This window comes from Setaria viridis, chromosome 7 (assembly GCF_005286985.2).
Source record: "Setaria viridis chromosome 7, Setaria_viridis_v4.0, whole genome shotgun sequence".
Classification (NCBI taxonomy): domain Eukaryota; kingdom Viridiplantae; phylum Streptophyta; class Magnoliopsida; order Poales; family Poaceae; genus Setaria; species Setaria viridis.
In genome coordinates this window covers 14,381,963-14,402,246 of record NC_048269.2, presented here as the reverse complement: position 1 = coordinate 14,402,246, position 20,284 = coordinate 14,381,963, and positions in this window count along the sequence as shown.

Sequence of the window (20,284 nt, the reverse complement as noted above, 5' to 3'; positions counted from 1 at the left end):
CGGACGGAGCCACAGGCCGCCTGCACTACTGTGGAACGATGGGACGCGCGCTCAAGGGAGGGCTCGGCGCCCGCACTGCCGCCGGCGTCGCCTCGCCTGATTCAAACGCCGGAGGCCGCGGCAGGGCGGTGGCCATGGATGGGGAGCCGCGTTCGGGTTCGTCCTTGGATCGAGCTCCGTGCTGCTTCTTCGCCTAGCTATTAGCCAATCCTTGGTCTCGTCAGGTTCGGCACGGCAAGCTGGTTCTCAACGCGTCGGCGCCACGGCGTGCCGCCCGAGTCCGTTCCAGCTCTTTGCGACTCAGCAGGAATCCGATTCGAGATCGACTCCGTTTCGGCAATGTGGTTCGCGTCCTTCGTCCATATAAGGCGACCCAGGACCCGGGGTTCAGGATGCATCGATCCATCGATCGGATCACGCTTCCAACGGACGAACGGAGCCATCCATGGCGTTCGAGGACCCGCTGCAGCTGCTGGCGCGCAGCGAGGCGGTGGTCGCGAAGCTGGCAGAGGTGATGCGCCTCGTCATGCTGGCCACCACCGAGAGCCTGGCGTCGGGGGAGATCGTGCCCGGGGATCCGGAGTTCCTTGACGCCTCCGCGCGGGCCGAGGCGCTCGGGCTCGAGACGCTCCGCAGGGCGGCGGATTCGGTGGACAAGTCCACGCGGATGGCAGCGGAGTACGCGGCGGCTCCCGGCGGGGAGGCCGTGGTGGAGGCGGCGCGGAGGCAGGCCGCCACCGCCGCCGCGATGGGCGCGCGCGCCGCCGAGTTCGCTGCCTTCATGCGCCGCGTCGGCGCGCCGCCCGCCGCCGTCCCTACGGAGGCAGCAGCAAGAAGGCCCAGGCGGCGCAACTCCAAATACTTCGGCCCAGAGTGGGCCAACTGACCGATCGAACCTAACAGCAGCAGTGATGTGCCTGAAATACGGCCTACAGGGAAAGGCCATATCCCATAGGAAGAGTTATTTTTTCCTTTTCTTGTTCAAAGAAATCGTCCAGTTAGCGGCCACCAAATTCTTTGGACATGCAAAGAGGCGTATAATTTAGTTTTGTTGCGATGTACCTTGAATTTCCTTTTTTTGCTATTGTATTGGATGACATATTTTTCCTCAATACGTAGTACTCCCTCCATTCCAAATTATAAGTTATTCTAAGAATCTTGGAGAGTCAAAGCATCTCAAGTTTGATCAAAACTATAGAGAAAATTATAAAGATTTATGATATCATATAGGTACACTATGAAAATAAAATTGATGAAGAATCTAATGATACTTAATTGACATCATAAATGTTATAATATTATCATATAAATTTGGTCAAATTTGAGATGTTTTGACTCTCCAAGGTTCTTAGAATGACTTATAATTTGGGATGGAGGGAGTAATACGTAACTAAATATTTGACAAAGATCCGTCATTTAATAATTTCGGCCATTAGTTGGACTGTTCAACAGATTTTGGGTCCTGCGACTACCTTGTCGTCTTGGCACCACATCTCTTTCTTTCTTTTTCTTGGAGGTGGCAAATTCAATCACTGCAGCGCCATTTCCTGCATTGATCCGAGGTCAGAAGATGGAAATCGATTGGCCTCGATGCCATGAAGGGATCGACCTGCTTACGGCATCCCGAACCGGAGGGCGCTATATCTGTGTTAATATTTGGAGAGTTATTTTTAGCACATGTCACATCAAATGTTTAGATACTAATTAGGAGTATTAAATGTAGATTATTTATAAACTCATTACATAAGTGGAGGCTAAACGGCGAGATGAATCTATTAAGCCTAATTAATCCATCATTAGTAAATGTGTTTACTGTAGCAGCACATTGTCAAATCATGGACTATGTCAAATCATGGACTAATTAGGCTTAATAGATTCGTCTCGCCATTTAGCCTCCACTTATATAATGAGTTTTGTAAATAGTCTATGTTTAATACTCCTAATTAGTATCTAAACATTCGATGTGACGGGTGCTAAAAATAAGCAAAACTAACCAAACGGGGCTATTTTGGTTAGTATCGACGATGAGAAGTCACCTGTAAATTGGACCAGCGTTGCCTATCTCTTGATCCCTTTATTTTGATGTTTGTTTTCCTATAAAACCACTTGAAAGTTAGAACTACCATGGACTTGCCATGGACTTGCGAGGATGGAAGATGATGCCTTCAAAGGGAACTACTGCCACCTCTGATTTTTTTGAAGCAACTGCCACCTCTCATTCCCTGGTTCTCCTTGGCTTCTCTTTGCTTTGGGCGAGGTGAGGCGGCAACGGCGGTGGAGCGGAGGGCAGGCGAAGAGTGGGCGGCGGGAAAGTGGTGGAGGCGGAGGGCTGGGTGGGGGTGGGCAATGGGAAGGCGTCGGGGCCGGGCGGAGGCGGGCGGTGGGAGGAGGCAGGCGGTGGGAGGAGGCAGGCGGAGGGGGCTAGCGGCAGGGGGTGGGGTCGGCGCTAGATTTCCTTTTTGAAAATTTTTAAATACTCCTTTAGTACCGGTTATTTCAACTGCTTGTTTGGGACTGCTTCACTTCAAAAAAACAGCTTCACTCCACCAACTCCACCTTTTTTTAGCTCCACTCCACCAACTCCAAGAAAATATGGAGCTATGTACCTATTTGGCTACCGTATGCAAATCCAGCTCTAGAAATTGTAGGAACTACTAGGAATAGTCACTCTTACCCTTGGGTAGTTTTTTTTCACGATGCTACAGTACCCGCGCCACTAATATCTCAAGGCAGCATCCCAGGAGCTTCACGGCATTTCTATGGTTGATTTGAGAAAGAATTACAACCTCATTTATGATTTGGTCGATTTATGAATTGTCTCCGCAGGTCTAGATGCGCGTTGGACGGCAAGGGCGACGTTGGAGGCGGCGAGTAATTTTGCAGAGACCCCTTAATTATTTACAATAAGATTCCTAAATTGGATCGCGACTATTGACTACGATCCGAATATATACATATAGCCTCCTAATATTTTGCATATGGACCCCTAAATCGGATCGTGACCATTAATCACGATCCAAATTTTTACATAAAGCCCCCTCAGGACGGGTACCATTGGCATTTGGCAAAAGCAAACGTCAAAGGCACCTCACGGTCTCGCCGCGGCTGGTTGGCTACTTGCATCCTTCTCCTCCAGATTTCCTTCATCCTGTCCCCCGCAGGGCAGGTTCCGTCCTGCCCGTTCCGATCCATCAGACCTCCGGATGCAAGAACTTTAAGGTTTTCCGAGTCCTCCATGATCCTGATGCGCATCGTCCCTGCGACTACCTTGTCGTCTTGGCACCACATCTCTTTCTTTCTTTTTCTTGGAGGTGGCAAATTCAATCACTGCAGCGCCATTTCCTGCATTGATCCGAGGTCAGAAGATGGAAATCGATTGGCCTCGATGCCATGAAGGGATCGACCTGCTTACGGCATCCCGGACCGGAGCAGCGCTATATCTATGTTAATATTTGGAGACTTATTTTTAGCACATGTCACATCAAATGTTTAGATACTAATTAGGAGTCTTAAATGTAGACTATTTATAAACTCATTACATAAGTGGAGGCTAAACGGCGAGATGAATCTATTAAGCCTAATTAATCCATCATTAGTAAATGTGTTTACTGTAGCAGCACATTGTCAAATCATGGACTATGTCAAATCATGGACTAATTAGGCTTAATAGATTCGTCTCGCCATTTAGCCTCCACTTATATAATGAGTTTTGTAAATAGTCTATGTTTAATACTCTTAATTAGTATCTAAACATTCGATGTGACGGGTGCTAAAAATAAGCAAAACTAACCAAACGGGGCTATTTTGGTTAGTATCGACGATGAGAAGTCACCTGTAAATTGGACCAGCGTTGCCTATCTCTTGATCCCTTTATTTTGATGTTTGTTTTCCTATCAAACCACTTGAAAGTTAGAACTACCATGGACTTGCCATGGACTTGCGAGGATGGAAGATGATGCCTTCAAAGGGAACTACTGCCACCTCTGATTTTTTTGAAGCAACTGCCACCTCTCATTCCCTGGTTCTCCTTGGCTTCTCTTTGCTTTGGGCGAGGTGAGGCGGCAGCGGCGGTGGAGCGGAGGGCAGGCGGAGAGTGGGCGGCGGGAAAGTGGTGGAGGCGGAGGGCTGGGTGGGGGTGGGCAATGGGAAGGCGTCGAGGCCGGGCGGAGGCGGGCGGTGGGAGGAGGCAGGCGGAGGGGGCTAGCGGCAGGGGGTGGGGTCGGCGCTAGATTTCCTTTTTGAAAATTTTTAAATACTCCTTTAGTACCGGTTATTTCAACTGCTTGTTTGGGACTGCTTCACTTCAAAAAAACAGCTTCACTCCACCAACTCCACTTTTTTTTAGCTCCACTCCACCAACTCCAAGAAAATATGGAGCTATGTACCTATTTGGCTACCGTATGCAAATCCAGCTCTAGAAATTGTAGGAACTACTAGGAATAGTCACTCTTACCCTTGGGTAGTTTTTTTTCACGATGCTACAGTACCCGCGCCACTAATATCTCAAGGCAGCATCCCAGGAGCTTCACGGCATTTCTATGGTTGATTTGAGAAAGAATTACAACCTCATTTATGATTTGTTCGATTTATGAATTGTCTCCGCAGGTCTAGATGCGCGTTGGACGGCAAGGGCGACGTTGGAGGCGGCGAGTAATTTTGCAGAGACCCCTTAATTATTTACAATAAGATTCCTAAATTGGATCGCGACTATTGACTGCGATCCGAATATATACATATAGCCTCCTAATATTTTGCATATGGACCCCTAAATCGGATCGTGACCATTAATCACGATCCAAATTTTTACATAAAGCCCCCTCAGGACGGGTACCATTGGCATTTGGCAAAAGCAAACGTCAAAGGCACCTCACGGTCTCGCCGCGGCTGGTTGGCTACTTGCATCCTTCTCCTCCAGATTTCCTTCATCCTGTCCCCCGCAGGGCAGGTTCCGTCCTGCCCGTTCCGATCCATCAGACCTCCGGATGCAAGAACTTTAAGGTTTTCCGGGTCCTCCGTGATCCTGATGCGCATCGTCCCTGCGACTACCTTGTCGTCTTGGCACCACATCTCTTTCTTTCTTTTTCTTGGAGGTGGCACATTCAATCACTGCAGCGCCATTTCCTGCATTGATCCGAGGTCAGAAGATGGAAATCGATTGGCCTCGATGCCATGAAGGGATCGACCTGCTTACGGCATCCCGGACCGGAGCAGCGCTATATCTGTGTTAATATTTGGAGACTTATTTTTAGCACATGTCACATCAAATGTTTAGATACTAATTAGGAGTATTAAATGTAGACTATTTATAAACTCATTACATAAGTGGAGGCTAAACGGCGAGATGAATCTATTAAGCCTAATTAATCCATCATTAGTAAATGTGTTTACTGTAGCAGCACATTGTCAAATCATGGACTATGTCAAATCATGGACTAATTAGGCTTAATAGATTCGTCTCGCCATTTAGCCTCCACTTATATAATGAGTTTTGTAAATAGTCTATGTTTAATACTCTTGTTGACGCCAGATTTCGTCACCAGTAGAATCGGCGCCAAGAAGAAAGGAAATTGGAGAAACACAGTTGGGAATCGGCCAAATGGTGCTACAGTGCGGAATCGGCTGACGACTTTTGTCTCGCTTTAGGACGAATGCACCAGAGTCTCAATCGGTAATCTTTTGCCGATGAGAAATCGGCCGATTAGGAGGGTGGATTAATTGGGCCTGTATGGGCTTGGAAAGGGATAGAAGGATAAGGTGGAGGTCAGCCCACGAAGCGTGGAATAACTAACCTAGCACGAATTGTGCTTGTAGATATTCGTTTTCTGTTTGAATTAGAGATAGGATTCTAGTCGGTTAAGAAGTTGTCTGTACGGGGCTATAAATAGCTACCTTTGTAAATCTGTAATCATCAACCAATCAATACAACAAGCTACTTTTTCTTCGTACTTACTTTCGAGCAGGCGACTTCGCCATTACTTTTTTCTTCTCACGAGTTCGTGCGGGTTGGCAGGGCTGTATCATCTTGATCTCCGGCCGATTCTGTAAGTTCCGTTTATCGAGTAATATCTAAGCTTTAACTTCCGGCGCATCGCTGTTGTTTCGTTTAGATTTATTCATCAGTTATCGATATTTGCTAGATTCATAGGTTTTTACCTGTTTTTCTAGTTTTTATCACCAGTTATCCAGCTAGGAATCGGTAGTATCGGCTTTCTTTATTTTCTATCATTAGATTCATCTATTGCCGATTAGATCTGTTCCTAGTATTGTTATCACAAGCTTTGTTCCGATTACTTTAGTAATTTCCTGTCTACGAGGCTATAGAGATCGGGCTGTCTTATAGCCGATTTCATTATCACAGTAAATCGGCCGATTCGCCGATAAACTCTCTCGATCGGAAACTTAGCCGATCGTAATTTCTGAACCTGACACGCGTTCTTCCTTGCCAATCAACAGGTCAGATTGGCTGGCACGCCGCGCGAACCGCACCAGGGCATTTCACCCGAACAGGAGCTAAGCAGATTCTCCCGGGTCGTGTGTCGGTCGCTGGGATTCGGTTGACCGATTTCTAGCCCCAACACACTTTTGGCACGCCTGGTGGGACCAACACAACCGCTATCATGTCGAAAGCTGCTGAAGTCTCTGAAGATAACGTCATCGAAGTGACGGAAGCAGATCTAAAGGACGACCAAAAGGAAGATCTGAATAAGTATATGGAACAAGTCCGGAAAACTTGCTTAAAATCCTTCAGTCGTTCCAGGAGCAGGGAGACTGTTAAGAAGACTCCTTTCCCTACTCCCCGTCAGATCACAATTTCTGAGGATTCGGATAAAATGTCCGATATGATTCAACAATCTCTTCATCACGCCTTCATCAATCAATCTCCGGTGCTTTCAAACATGGTGCACAATGCCGTTGTCAACTCCTTCGCCGGAGGCATACCTCAAGGGTACAGGGGGCCGACGTATTTTCAGCCGATTCCACCAAATCAGGCTTATCCGGTTTCACAGCCGATCCAATCTTCTGTTGGAGGATCCGGTGCTTCTGCGTCATTGACTCCTTTGGGATATGGTTCCATCCAACTGTCCTCTGCACCATTCCCTCCAGTCAGCCCTTCACCCTGGGGGGCACCTTTAAACACGGCCGGTCTGAATCAATCGGCCAGTCAAGGAAATCCTCCGTTCCAGACACCCTCCCAAATGGCCACCCGGCCGACCATACCACCATACCAGCCTGTCGCTCCGGAGGTCAACAAGACGGCAGAGCTCATGCTATATGATGAAACGAGTGGTTCATTCAAACAGCCAACCTTTACTACACCGCCGGCTTATACTCAGATACCACCTTTTCATCAGTCTCCTTTTATTCAGCCTCCGACTTATCAGCACGTGCCGATACCGCAGCCAACTATTCCCCAGCAACAACCAGATTGGTCGGCGCAAATTGCGGAGGTGATGCAAGAATAATTCGGCTTGAAGCCGAAAATGCAAACTTATACCTACAGAACACCATACCCATCTACATATGACTTGTTGCCGTTCCCCCATCGGTACAAAGTTCCTGATTTCACCAAATTTTCGGGGATGGATGACACTTCGACTGTAGAGCATGTGAATAGATTCATCATCCAATGCGGGGAGGCAGCTACGCAAGATGCCCTGCGGGTACGGTTGTTCTCATCATCCTTGTCCGGATCGGCCTTCCAATGGTTCACAACTTTGCCACCAAACTCAATTATCACATGGGCCGATCTAGAAAGACAGCTCCACAAGTACTTCTATGCTGGGGTCCATGAAATGAAGCTGTCCGATCTGACTAGCCTCCGGCAAAGAAGTGATGAGCCGATACCCTCGTATATACAGAGGTTTCGGGAAATCAGAAACAAATGCTACTCCCTGGCTCTAACCGATGCGCAGTTGGCCGATATAGCTTTCCAAGGCCTTCTGCCACACATTAAAGAGAAATATGCCTCACAAGAGTTCCAGAGCCTGAGCCAGATTGTTCACCGATTGTCCGGGCAGGAAGTGCGTCCATTCGATCCGCGAAGGAATTTCCAGAAGAAAGTAGCATTCCTGGAAGAATTAGAGGATGAGGAAGATGTCGAAATCGGACTTGCGGAGTGGATTAAGGGAAAGAAGCCGATATCATGCCCATCGGCAAAAAGGAGCCGGAAGCATTCGGTTTCGATACAACTAAAGCCGATAAAATCTTCGATCTTCTACTCCAGGAAGGGCAGATTAAACTCTCGCCTTACCATACGATACCTTCTGCCGAACAATTAAAAAAGATGAAGTATTGCAAGTGGCACAATGCCACATCACATGATACCAACGAGTGCAAGATCTTCAGGCAACAGATACAGTCGGCCATTGAGCAAGGCAGACTCAAATTTGAAGTGCCGGCAAAATCGGTCAAACCAATGAAGATCGACCAACACCCCTTTCCTACCAACATGGTTGATACGGGAAAGAATTCTATCCAAACAAAAGTGCTGACGTCCGAATCGGCCAAAAAGAGCGGCTCTGTCGATCCCAGAAATCAAGCTACGCCTGCAGATGTCAAAGGGAAACGGCGAATGGAGGACGATGATGGTGAGTCAGATGGACCACATGTTACTTCCCAGTTCCTGCTCCAAAAGTACCAACGCCAACATGAACGCTCAAGGTCCCGAGAGGAAGCGATGCGTCGGCACGAGGAGCACTGGAGATGCCCGTTCTTCATTCATTGTTGGAAAAATAACCTCAGGCTACCATCGGCCGATACTTGCCCAGAGTGCAACGGTCCCTATCGAGGCAATCGGCCGATCACCAGGTCTCGCTCCAGAGACGGAAGGCCAGAACCGATCAGCAGGAATCGGCGCAACCAAGAGGACCAGCGCCCTCCCGTGCGTGATCGGCTGGGGGGCAGAAGTGACCGATATGATCGGTCGGAAGATAGAAGCTATGATAGGCAGGGGGGCAGGGCTGATCGACATGATCAGTCAAACAACAAAACCAGCGTTCACAGCCGGCTCGAAGACATGGCCGATGCTCGGGTGACGGATGAGAACCCGTTAGGACGCGAACCGGAGTGGGAACGCGCCAGGAAAGAAGGGAGGCCAATAAACCCCAGGTGGTGCCCCGATGGTTTGACCAAATCACAAAAACGGAGGATCCAACGTCTCCGCCAATGGGAACAGCAAGAAGAAGAGAGCGCGACGGACAAGAAGGAAGGGAGGCCTCGGGTGTGGCGCCCCAAAAGAAACGACAAGGGAAACAATGAGTCGGCGGGTGATGAATCGGCAGCTGAGATCGGTATGGTTTTCATACTGCCGATGGAATTCATGACCCCCGCCGATCAACAGGACGTATCGGCGATAGAGGAACAGACAGCACGTTTGGCTTTAGAGCCAATGATGGCCACGTTCGAAAAGCCCGAGGACGACGAACGACAACATATGAAGGCGTTGTTCCTTAAAGGGCATGTTGACGGTCGCCCCCTCACTAGATTGATGGTCGACGGAGGAGCTGCTGTCAATATCATGACGTATGCCGTACTCCGGAAGCTGGGGAAAAGCGATGACGACCTGACCAGGACGGACATGATGCTCAAGGACTTCGAAGGCAAGGTGTCAAACGCTCGCGGTGCTCTCTGCGTCGACCTCACCATCGGCAGTAAGACCCTTCCTACCACGTTCTTCGTTATTAATGGCAAGGGATCCTACAATATGCTTCTTGGCCGAGACTGGATACACGCAAACTGCTGCATCCCGTCAACTATGCATCAGTGCCTCGTACAATGGGTCGGCGATAACATTGAGGTGGTCAAAGCTGACTCCGCGTACAGCATTGCAGCAGCCGACACACAGCAGTGGAGCTGCGAAACCGTCAGGTGCATATCAGGTAGGGTGTGGGAGACCGATTTCCTGAAGGTCACCGATTTTGGCCTACAGCCGATCCGAGCAGTCGGCTCCGAAGAATCAGAATAGATGGATCAGTTCACCCGAGAAGATGGGAAGCTAGGGCGCGGATTCACGTCGGCCGATTCCTTAGAAATGATAGACTTAGGTGATGGAACCAAACCAAGGCCGACCTTTATTAGTGCAAATTTAGATCCAGAGTACAAGTGTAAATTGACAAATTTGTTAAGAGAATTCAAGGATTGTTTTGCTTGGGAGTATCACGAGATGCCCGGTTTAGATCGATCTATTGTTGAACATCGGCTACCCATAAAGCCAGGGTACCGGCCGTACCAACAACCCGCGCGGCGTTGCAATCCTAAAATTTTACCAGACATAAAAGCTGAAATAACTCGGCTAATCGAAGCAAAATTTATTCGGCAATGTCGTTATGCCGAGTGGATTTCCAATATCGTGCCAGTATACAAGAAAAACGGGAAGTTACGCGTTTGCGTTGATTTCAAGGATCTTAATCAGGCCACGCCGATGGATGGCTACCCCATGCCTACGGCCGATGTACTGATCGACGCCGCCGCGGGGCACAAAATTATTAGCTTCATGGACGGAAACGCCGGATACAATCAAATACTTATGGCCGAAGAGGACATACCCAAAACGGCCTTCAGATGTCCAGGCCATCTTGGTTTATTCGAATGGGTACTGATGACTTTCGGCTTGAAGAATGTTGGCGCTACATATCAGAGAGCTATGAATTACATTTTTCACAAACTCATTGGCCTCCTGGTGGAGATCTACATCGATGATGTTGTGGTCAAGTCCAAAAGCCACGAGGAACACCTAGCCGATTTGCGAAGGGTGCTAGAGTGTACCAAAAAGCATGGTCTTAAGATGAATCCCAACAAATGCGCTTTCGGCGTCTCCGCCGGACAGTTCTTAGGATTCATGGTGCACGAACGAGGTATAGAAGTCAATCAGAAGACCATAGCGGCCATCAACAAAGTCGTGGCCCCACAGAACAAAACTGAGCTACAGTCTCTAATCGGCAAGGTAAACTTCATCAGAAGGTTTATATCTAATCTATCTGGACGAATTCAGGCGTTCACGCCACTTCTGAAGTTGAAGCCAGACCAGGAATTTATATGGGGAGAAGAACAGCGCAAGGCGTTAGAGGATATCAAGCGATACTTGGTCTCACCGCCAGTCTTAGTACCCCCTCAAACTGGTAAGCCGTTTAAACTGTATTTATCAGCCGATGAAAAAGCTATTGGGTCGGCTCTAGTCCAAGAGTTTGAAGGCAAAGAGCGGGATGCAAAGATGACGTAGTAAAGTACATGCTATCACTGCCGATATTGAAAGGATGAATCGGTAAATGGATCTTAGCTTTGTCAGAATTTGACCTGCGGCATGAATCGGCAAAAGCCGTCAAGGGTCAAGTCATGGCCGATTTCGTCGCCCAGCACTGTGGACCGGAGATCGCCCTCGTGGAACTAGCGCCCTGGCAATTATTTTTTGATGGGTCATCATGCGGGGTCGGATCAGGAATCGGCATCGTTCTCATATCGCCTCGGGGGGCAAGCTATGATTTTTCTCTGCCGATAGAAACCGCCGCCACTAACAATCAAGCGGAGTACAGAGCTGTATTAAAAGGCTTACAATTATTGAGAGAAGTCAAGGCCGATTCTGTTGAGATCTTCGGAGATTCTATGCTAATTGTGGATCAACTAACCGGAAGGGCTGAGTGCAAAGATGACATATTAAGAATTTATCACGAAGATTGCTTACAGCTTTTAAAAGGATTCAGATCGGCAGTAATCGAGCATGTTCCAAGAGACCGCAACGAGGAAGCAAACAAACTCGCCCAGCACGCATCTGGGTATCGGCCGATTCTGAGCGCCATGGCCTTAGAACTTGCAGCCGACAACTGGCGTAAAGAAATTGCCGATTACCTGAAGGATCCGTCTAAAAAGGTGGAGCGACGAGTATGCTTTCACGCCACCAAATACGTACTGCTCGAAGATGATCTGTTCTACCGAACGATCGACGGAGTCCTTCTTAAATGCCTTGGGACAGAAGAAGCCAAGACTCTAATGGGAGAAATCCATGAAGGGGTATGCGGAGCACACCAATCGGCACATAAGATGAAGTGGATGATCAGGAACAACGGGTACTATTGGCCTACGATCCTCGAAGACTGTTTCAAATATTATAAGGGTTGTCAGGAATGTCAAAAGTTCGGAAACGTCCAACGTGCGCCTGCATCGGCCATGAACCCCATCATCAAGCCATGGCCGTTCAGGGGATGGGGAATAGACCTTATCGGCCAAATTTACCCACCATCGAGCAAAGGGCACAAGTTTATTCTGGTGGCTACCGATTACTTCACCAAATGGGTGGAGGCGATTCCGTTGAGAGCCGTGACATCGGCTATCATGGCTGACTTCGTAAGAGACCACATCGTCTACCGATTCGGCATCCCTCAAACTATAACAACCGATCAAGGAACAATGTTCACATCAGGGGAATTTGAGGAATTTACGACCGATATGGGCATCAAATTGTTAAATTCTTCTCCGTATTACGCCCAGGCCAATGGTCAAGCAGAATCCTCCAACAAAGGGATAATCAAGTTGATCAAAAGGAAAATTGAAGAATATCCGAAGAAGTGGCACCTATGTTTGACTGAGGCCCTGTGGGCATACAGAATGGCCTGTCATGGGGCTACCAAGTTGTCTCCCTATCAGTTGGTGTACGGTCACGATGCAGTACTGCCATGGGAGTCGAGGGCAGGATCGAGGCGAATTTCGCTCCAAGACCAGTTATCAGCCGATGATTACTCATCACTTATGAGAAGGGAACTTGACGATCTGGCTAACCAACGATTGAGAGCCCTGATAAGCATTGAAGAAAATAAGAAGAGAGTAGCCAGGTGGTACGATAAGAAGGTCAAAGTCAAACAGTTCTCCCCCGGAGACTTGGTATGGAAGTTAGTACTGCCGATCGGGTCGAAGGATCCTAAATTCGGAAAATGGTCCCCTACCTGGGAAGGGCCGTATAAAATCGGCAAGTGCGCTCCGGGAAATGCTTACATTTTGGAAACAATAGAAGGAGAAGAATTCACTAGAGCTCTGAATGGAAGATACTTAAAAAGATATTACCCTAGTATATGGGTCGGAGCGTAAGAAATCGACCGTAGCACAATCACACGTAGCCGATACAAATCGGTTCAAAATATATAAGTCGATCGGATCGGCCGATTACATTCATTCGGTACGGACGACAGATTACATGGCCGACAAAACATTAGTCGCCCTTAGAACAAAAAATACAAAAACAAACTAATTGTTCTTCTTCTGGGATGCCTTCCCATTCCGCTCCAACTCGTCCACAACACGAAGGCGCGAGGCCTCTGCCGCCGCAAGGATGACTGGCCGAGGAAGCAGACGGGCCCTATCGGTGGAAGGCCGCTGGCCGCCGTTCCTCTCCATGTGGTCCAGGATCGTGCGGGCTGCCGAAGTGACGTCATCTCCAGGAGCGTCACGACGACAACCCCTCATGGTTGGAGATCGGCGACGGCTTTCACTTACCACGGCATCCAAGACTGCACGAGCCTCTGCAGTAATGTGGTCTTGAAGCTCCTCTCGGTAGGCCAGAATCAGAGCCTTGTCCTCCGGGGTCAATGGATCTTCAGAGTGGATGCACTCGATGGCGCGCACGAGCTCCGGACTGAGGCGTTGGGGCTAAAACAAAGAGAGAATAAGGCGAAACATTCGTTTCCTAAGATCTAAAAGGAGAAGTCAGAGCTTCACCTGATTAACAGAAGAAGAGGACGATGAGGCCATGTCGAAACAGTCGCGCCGATGAGAAGAAGAAGAAAAGTGAAGTGAGAGCCGAGTTGATACTATCGGGAGTAGGCGCCGAGGTCGATATTTATGGAGAAAAATGCGTGGAAATCTGGTGAGGCCACGTCCCATTGGTAATAAGGAAGGCAGTAAATAGAGAAGGCGTGGCGAGGGACGGTCAAAGAAGATAGTAAATGTTCGTACAAAACGGTCAGTGTGTTACAGATTACCCAAAAGGGTATCGATAACCGTGATGGCCCGGCGCCGGATCTGATCGGCAGAATCAAGAACCCGTTGGTCTTCTTCCGCCGATCCAGGGACCTTCGATGCGATGCGGTGGAGTCTCAGGGCCTCCTGAGCAAAACGCTGCCTCTCCCGTGTCAAATCGGCAATAGCAGAGGGCAGCTCTTGGAGTTTGTTCTCTTCGGCACTGATTGCTTTGGTCACTTGCTCCATCTCTTTGGCAAGTTCCGCCCTCCGACGTTTGAGGCGGTCTATTTCACCGATGATCGACGGGCGGGAGTCTTCTAAAACATGGATACGCCGATGCGCTTCTTGAGCGGCGCTTGAAAGCGTTTTCATCTTCACGAGTCTTGGCCAGCTTTGCGCGATCAGCCATATGACGAAGGGCTCTAAAGACTGGGATCCTCATGGACTCGATGAAGGCCGCCGGCGCCAAGGCCTCTTCCGCTTCCTCTGGTACTCGTCCACTGACGTCACTGAAGAGCTGCCGAATCGGCGAAGCATCTTCTACCAATCGGCCGATGTCCCCTTGTAGGAGGGATCGGATGTTGGTAAGTTTAGCTCGAACGTCATCAGGAACTGAGCTTAGAGCAACTTGGCGGGATGCGACTTCCTAATCATCAGAAAGAGCAACCGCGAAGGAGAAGAGGCTGTTGTCAGGGGAATCTTGTTCCTGAGGAAACAAGGAAAAAGGATGAATCGGCGGGGAATCAGAGCAAATCGGCTGGTTGAAAGCTGGTTAGTAACTTACCATTTTGAAGCGAATTTCTTCATGCTGCGCTTGTAAAGCTGTCGTGTCTTGCTCAGTGGCCTGCGCCATAGGTTCATCTGATGAAGAGGACTCCACGACAATCGGCACGGTGCTCGGACCAGCCTCCTGAGAAGAAATCGGTGGTCGAGAAACGCTCTGCATGCCGATGGCCTGTGTCGAAAAATTGAATCAAGTACATTACGCAAATACCCGAAGGAAATCCGTAAGATAAGCACTATACCTCAATGGATGAGGGCAGGGGCGCGTTGGTGTCCGGTTGAGTTGTCGCTGACTGTGGTATTTCCATAGGGGTGCTCTGAGAAGTACAAAGTTAAGAAGAGTTAATATCAAAATAACAATCGGAGAGGGTAAAACTCGGGCTTACCTGCATAGCTTCCAACAATAATGACGCGGCAGCCACCCCGGCTTGTGTAATGGCTTGAGTATCGGCACTTTGAGTGACCTGGGAAGGCGGTGCGGTCAAAGTTTCTACCGATACAAGCACAGGAGGATCCGCCGATTCCGTGCGAGCCCGGACTCGGCGACTGGTCTTTTTAGTGGTTCTCTTATGAACTTGCTTTGATCGGCCGGCAATCACGTCAACAGACGGGGCGTTATAGCCGATAAGAGGATAGGAGGTATATGGATTGCTCTCTATCAACCGTCCGCTGCGGCTGTGCGTTGGAGGGGTCCGATTCCCGGCCTGAAGAAACAATGAAATCATTAGTGCTCAATCATGTTGGGAAGAATAAAAATCAGCGATCAGAAATACCTCGGCGTTTGGATCAATGTTGGCCGGATCTAGAAGGTTGCAGTATGCCGATGCTGAGTTGCAGAATAGAAATTGCTTCCATTCGGCCCACCAAAGTTTGAACGGCTGGACGGCAAATGGAAATAATAGCCAGTCATTCAAGTTAATCGTACTGGAGTCCGGAATTCGGTCTCGCAACCGACAGTAATCCAGGCCAGATTTGAGCACATCTCTGAACTTGATTCGGCTAGCAAAATACACTTGTATCGGCAATTGACCCATGCCGAATTGTCGTGCTGCAGTAGACGGGTTGTAGAATTCATATGTAGGGGCATCCTTCCCTGAAAAGAAGTTGGCCGGCAGGAGTCCTGGTTTGATCAGTTCTTCATAAAGATCCTCATCAAACCGGCCAGAAGACGAGTCGAAGCAGGTGGGGAGCTCAAAGACTGGGTTGTCTCGCTGGTACGGGAACCAAATGGATGCATCTTCATTAAATCCATTATAAAAGCACCGAAAGTACTCGGCTACCTTTGTAGCAGAATACGCACAACCCGGAAAAGCTGACGCTGCTTCACCAAAGGACATGCATCGGCGACGCTCGGTGGGGTCCTCCGCCGATTCGATATTGGGAAACGTCATATGGTCCACCGGCTGTCGGGTGATTCTGCTCATATAAAGGTTCAACCATAGATTGACAAACCACCAAGGCCCACCTGGATTGCCGATCGGTTCTCCCTTGGAAAGTTTTGTGCCAATTTGATGAAGCATGTGGTACACGGCACCCAGAAGATGTTTCCCGAGAGGAATATGGTTTCCTCTGGACAGTGCTTCAGCTAAGGATTGGGTGTTGGTTGTTGGGCCGGCGGCTCTTCCACAAAAGAAGTGTTTTTCTAGCCACAACATCAGGAAAGCTGTGTGCTCCCTGTTCTCAACGGTACCGGTCTTCTTGTTACTGTTGATGAAGCCTTTCCAGCCGCCGATTCCCCTCGTGTCCAACCGATGCGACGTTGTGGTCAAAAGTTGAAAGGGTGTGTCAGGGGAAGATATGTCCAGGCCGGTCAAGAGGACCACATCGGCCAGGGTGGGAGTCATAGGACCGTGTCCAAATAAGAACGCATTAAGTGCGTCAGACCAAAAGTAGGAAGCCGCCATCACTAACGGCTCATTTTTCTCCATTTGAGACAGGGAGAGGTTGATGCATTGGCCGATTTTGAGCTCTTCCCACGAGACGCTCTTTGACGCGGCCACCCGTTGGTACCATTCCCTCCAACCTGGGGTTTCATTCGGCCAAGATCTGAAAGTGCTCACCCATTGGTCTAAGTTCATATCGGATCGTTTGAAGGGTATCCGATCAGTTTCCAAATTTATAAGATCTATTGGATCAGGGTCTCCCATAGGACCGAGGCAAACAAGGCCAGGACTTCCCGTGAGGTGAATAGTGATTCTATGCCTAACCGCCTAAAAAAGGAAAAAGAGTATGGAAATATAAGAAACAGATCTAAGAAAAATACGTTGCCGATAGGGGAAGGATTCAGTATTTACCTCCGGGATGAAGTTCTGAGTAATCGGTGTGGTCGCCGATGCGGATGTGGATGATGGGGCCGCAATGGGGATCGCCATTGGGATTTCTGATGAAGCTCCCTCATCTGTGGATGGAGTGACGGTTGTCGCCACAACCACCGGAGGCGCTGACTCTGGGGTATCGCGTGCCGGGGAGCTGCTGGAAAGAGCCGCCATCGAAAGAAAGAGGGAAGAAGTAACAGGAGGTGGAGCTAGAAAGCTTCGGCAGCAAGGGAAAGTGTCGAAAGAAGAAGGATGCGCGCGCGTTGAGAAAAGAGACGTGAGCTTGAAGATGAGATGCGGTGAAGCGCTATTTAAAGGATGCCTGAAGGGGGGGTAAAAATGGAATTTTCACCGCGCCGGCGTTTCGAGTTTTTCGGGGGTAGTGGCTATCGTGGGCGCCCGTTTCAAAAATTGCAATGATCAGCTGGGAGACCGCGAAACGGAAGGAGATTTTCACTGCGGCCGTTTCGGAGGGGAGGTTATAAAGAATTCGAAGTAAAGGACTGTGTTTTACTCCGAAACTGGGGGGCATGTGTTGACGCCAGATTTCGTCACCAGTAGAATCGGCGCCAAGAAGAAAGGAAATTGGAGAAACACAGTTGGGAATCGGCCAAATGGTGCTACAGTGCGGAATCGGCTGACGACTTTTGTCTCGCTTTAGGACGAATGCACCAGAGTCTCAATCGATAATCTTTTGCCGATGAGAAATCGGCCGATTAGGAGGGTGGATTAATTGGGCCTGTATGGGCTTGGAAAAGGATAGAAGGATAAGGTGGAGGTCAGCCCACGAAGCGTGGAATAACTAACCTAGCACGAATTGTGCTTGTAGATATTCGTTTTCTGTTTGAATTAGAGATAGGATTCTAGTCGGTTAAGAAGTTGTCTGTACGGGGCTATAAATAGCTACCTTTGTAAATCTGTAATCATCAACCAATCAATACAACAAGCTACTTTTTCTTCGTACTTACTTTCGAGCAGGCGACTTCGCCATTACTTTTTTCTTCTCACGAGTTCGTGCGGGTTGGCAGGGCTGTATCATCTTGATCTCCGGCCGATTCTGTAAGTTCCGTTTATCGAGTAATATCTAAGCTTTAACTTCCGGCGCATCGCTGTTGTTTCGTTTAGATTTATTCATCAGTTATCGATATTTGCTAGATTCATAGGTTTTTACCTGTTTTTCTAGTTTTTATCACCAGTTATCCAGCTAGGAATCGGTAGTATCGGCTTTCTTTATTTTCTATCGTTAGATTCATCTATTGCCGATTAGATCTGTTCCTAGTATTGTTATCACAAGCTTTGTTCCGATTACTTTAGTAATTTCCTGTCTACGAGGCTATAGAGATCGGGCTGTCTTATAGCCGATTTCATTATCACAGTAAATCGGCCGATTCGCCGATAAACTCTCTCGATCGGAAACTTAGCCGATCGTAATTTCTGAACCTGACACGCATTCTTCCGTGCCAATCAACAGGTCAGATTGGCTGGCACGCCGCGCGAACCGCACCAGGGCATTTCACCCGAACAGGAGCTAAGCAGATTCTCCCGGGTCGTGTGTCGGTCGCTGGGATTCGGTTGACCGATTTCTAGCCCCAACAACTCTTAATTAGTATCTAAACATTCGATGTGACGGGTGCTAAAAATAAGCAAAACTAACCAAACGGGGCTATTTTGGTTAGTATCGACGATGAGAAGTCACCTGTAAATTGGACCAGCGTTGCCTATCTCTTGATCCCTTTATTTTGATGTTTGTTTTCCTATCAAACCACTTGAAAGTTAGAACTACCATGGACTTGCCATGGACTTGCGAGGATGGAAGATGATGCCTTCAAAGGGAACTACTGCCACCTCTGATTTTTTTGAAGCAACTGCCACCTCTCATTCCCTGGTTCTCCTTGGCTTCTCTTTGCTTTGGGCGAGGTGAGGCGGCAGCGGCGGTGGAGCGGAGGGCAGGCGGAGAGTGGGCGGCGGGAAAGTGGTGGAGGCGGAGGGCTGGGTGGGGGTGGGCAATGGGAAGGCGTCGAGGCCGGGCGGAGGCGGGCGGTGGGAGGAGGCAGGCGGAGGGGGCTAGCGGCAGGGGGTGGGGTCGGCGCTAGATTTCCTTTTTGAAAATTTTTAAATACTCCTTTAGTACCGGTTATTTCAACTGCTTGTTTGGGACTGCTTCACTTCAAAAAAACAGCTTCACTCCACCAACTCCACCTTTTTTTAGCTCCACTCCACCAACTCCAAGAAAATATGGAGCTATGTACCTATTTGGCTACCGTATGCAAATCCAGCTCTAGAAATTGTAGGAACTACTAGGAATAGTCACTCTTACCCTTGGGTAGTTTTTTTTCACGATGCTACAGTACCCGCGCCACTACTATCTCAAGGCAGCATCCCAGGAGCTTCACGGCATTTCTATGGTTGATTTGAGAAAGAATTACAACCTCATTTATGATTTGGTCGATTTATGAATTGTCTCCGCAGGTCTAGATGCGCGTTGGACGGCAAGGGCGACGTTGGAGGCGGCGAGTAATTTTGCAGAGACCCCTTAATTATTTACAATAAGATTCCTAAATTGGATCGCGACTATTGACTGCGATCCGAATATATACATATAGCCTCCTAATATTTTGCATATGGACCCCTAAATCGGATCGTGACCATTAATCACGATCCAAATTTTTACATAAAGCCCCCTCAGGACGGGTACCATTGGCATTTGGCAAAAGCAAACGTCAAAGGCACCTCACGGTCTCGCCGCGGCTGGTTGGCTACTTGCATCCTTCTCCTCCAGATTTCCTTCATCCTGTCCCCCGCAGGGCAGGTTCCGTCCTGCCCGTTCCGATCCATCAGACCTCCGGATGCAAGAACTTTAAGGTTTTCCGGGTCCTCCGTGATCCTGATGCGCATCGTCTCTCGCTCATAATCGTTGGCATGCACGACCTTGCAACTGCACTAGTGCTGCAGACTTGCAGTTGCAGCATCCTGAGAGGAGCAGTGTGTGGCATTGTGGAGAGACGTCCTGAGAGCTGCGGCAGAGGCGCGAGGTATCCGGAAGGAATGGTTCCGGCCGGCCGGAACGCGGCGACGCTCCGGCATGAAGCAGCAGCTAGCGTGCGCTTATGTTTATCGTCAGGTTCTTCCTTGTCTCGAACGTGTGCTCTGTTCCTCAGTTGTGACCGCGGTTGCGAGGCCGTCAGGACGATAGGCGGCACGGCTTGAGCCTTGTGCTAGTGCTCCCAGAAATGAATGGATTT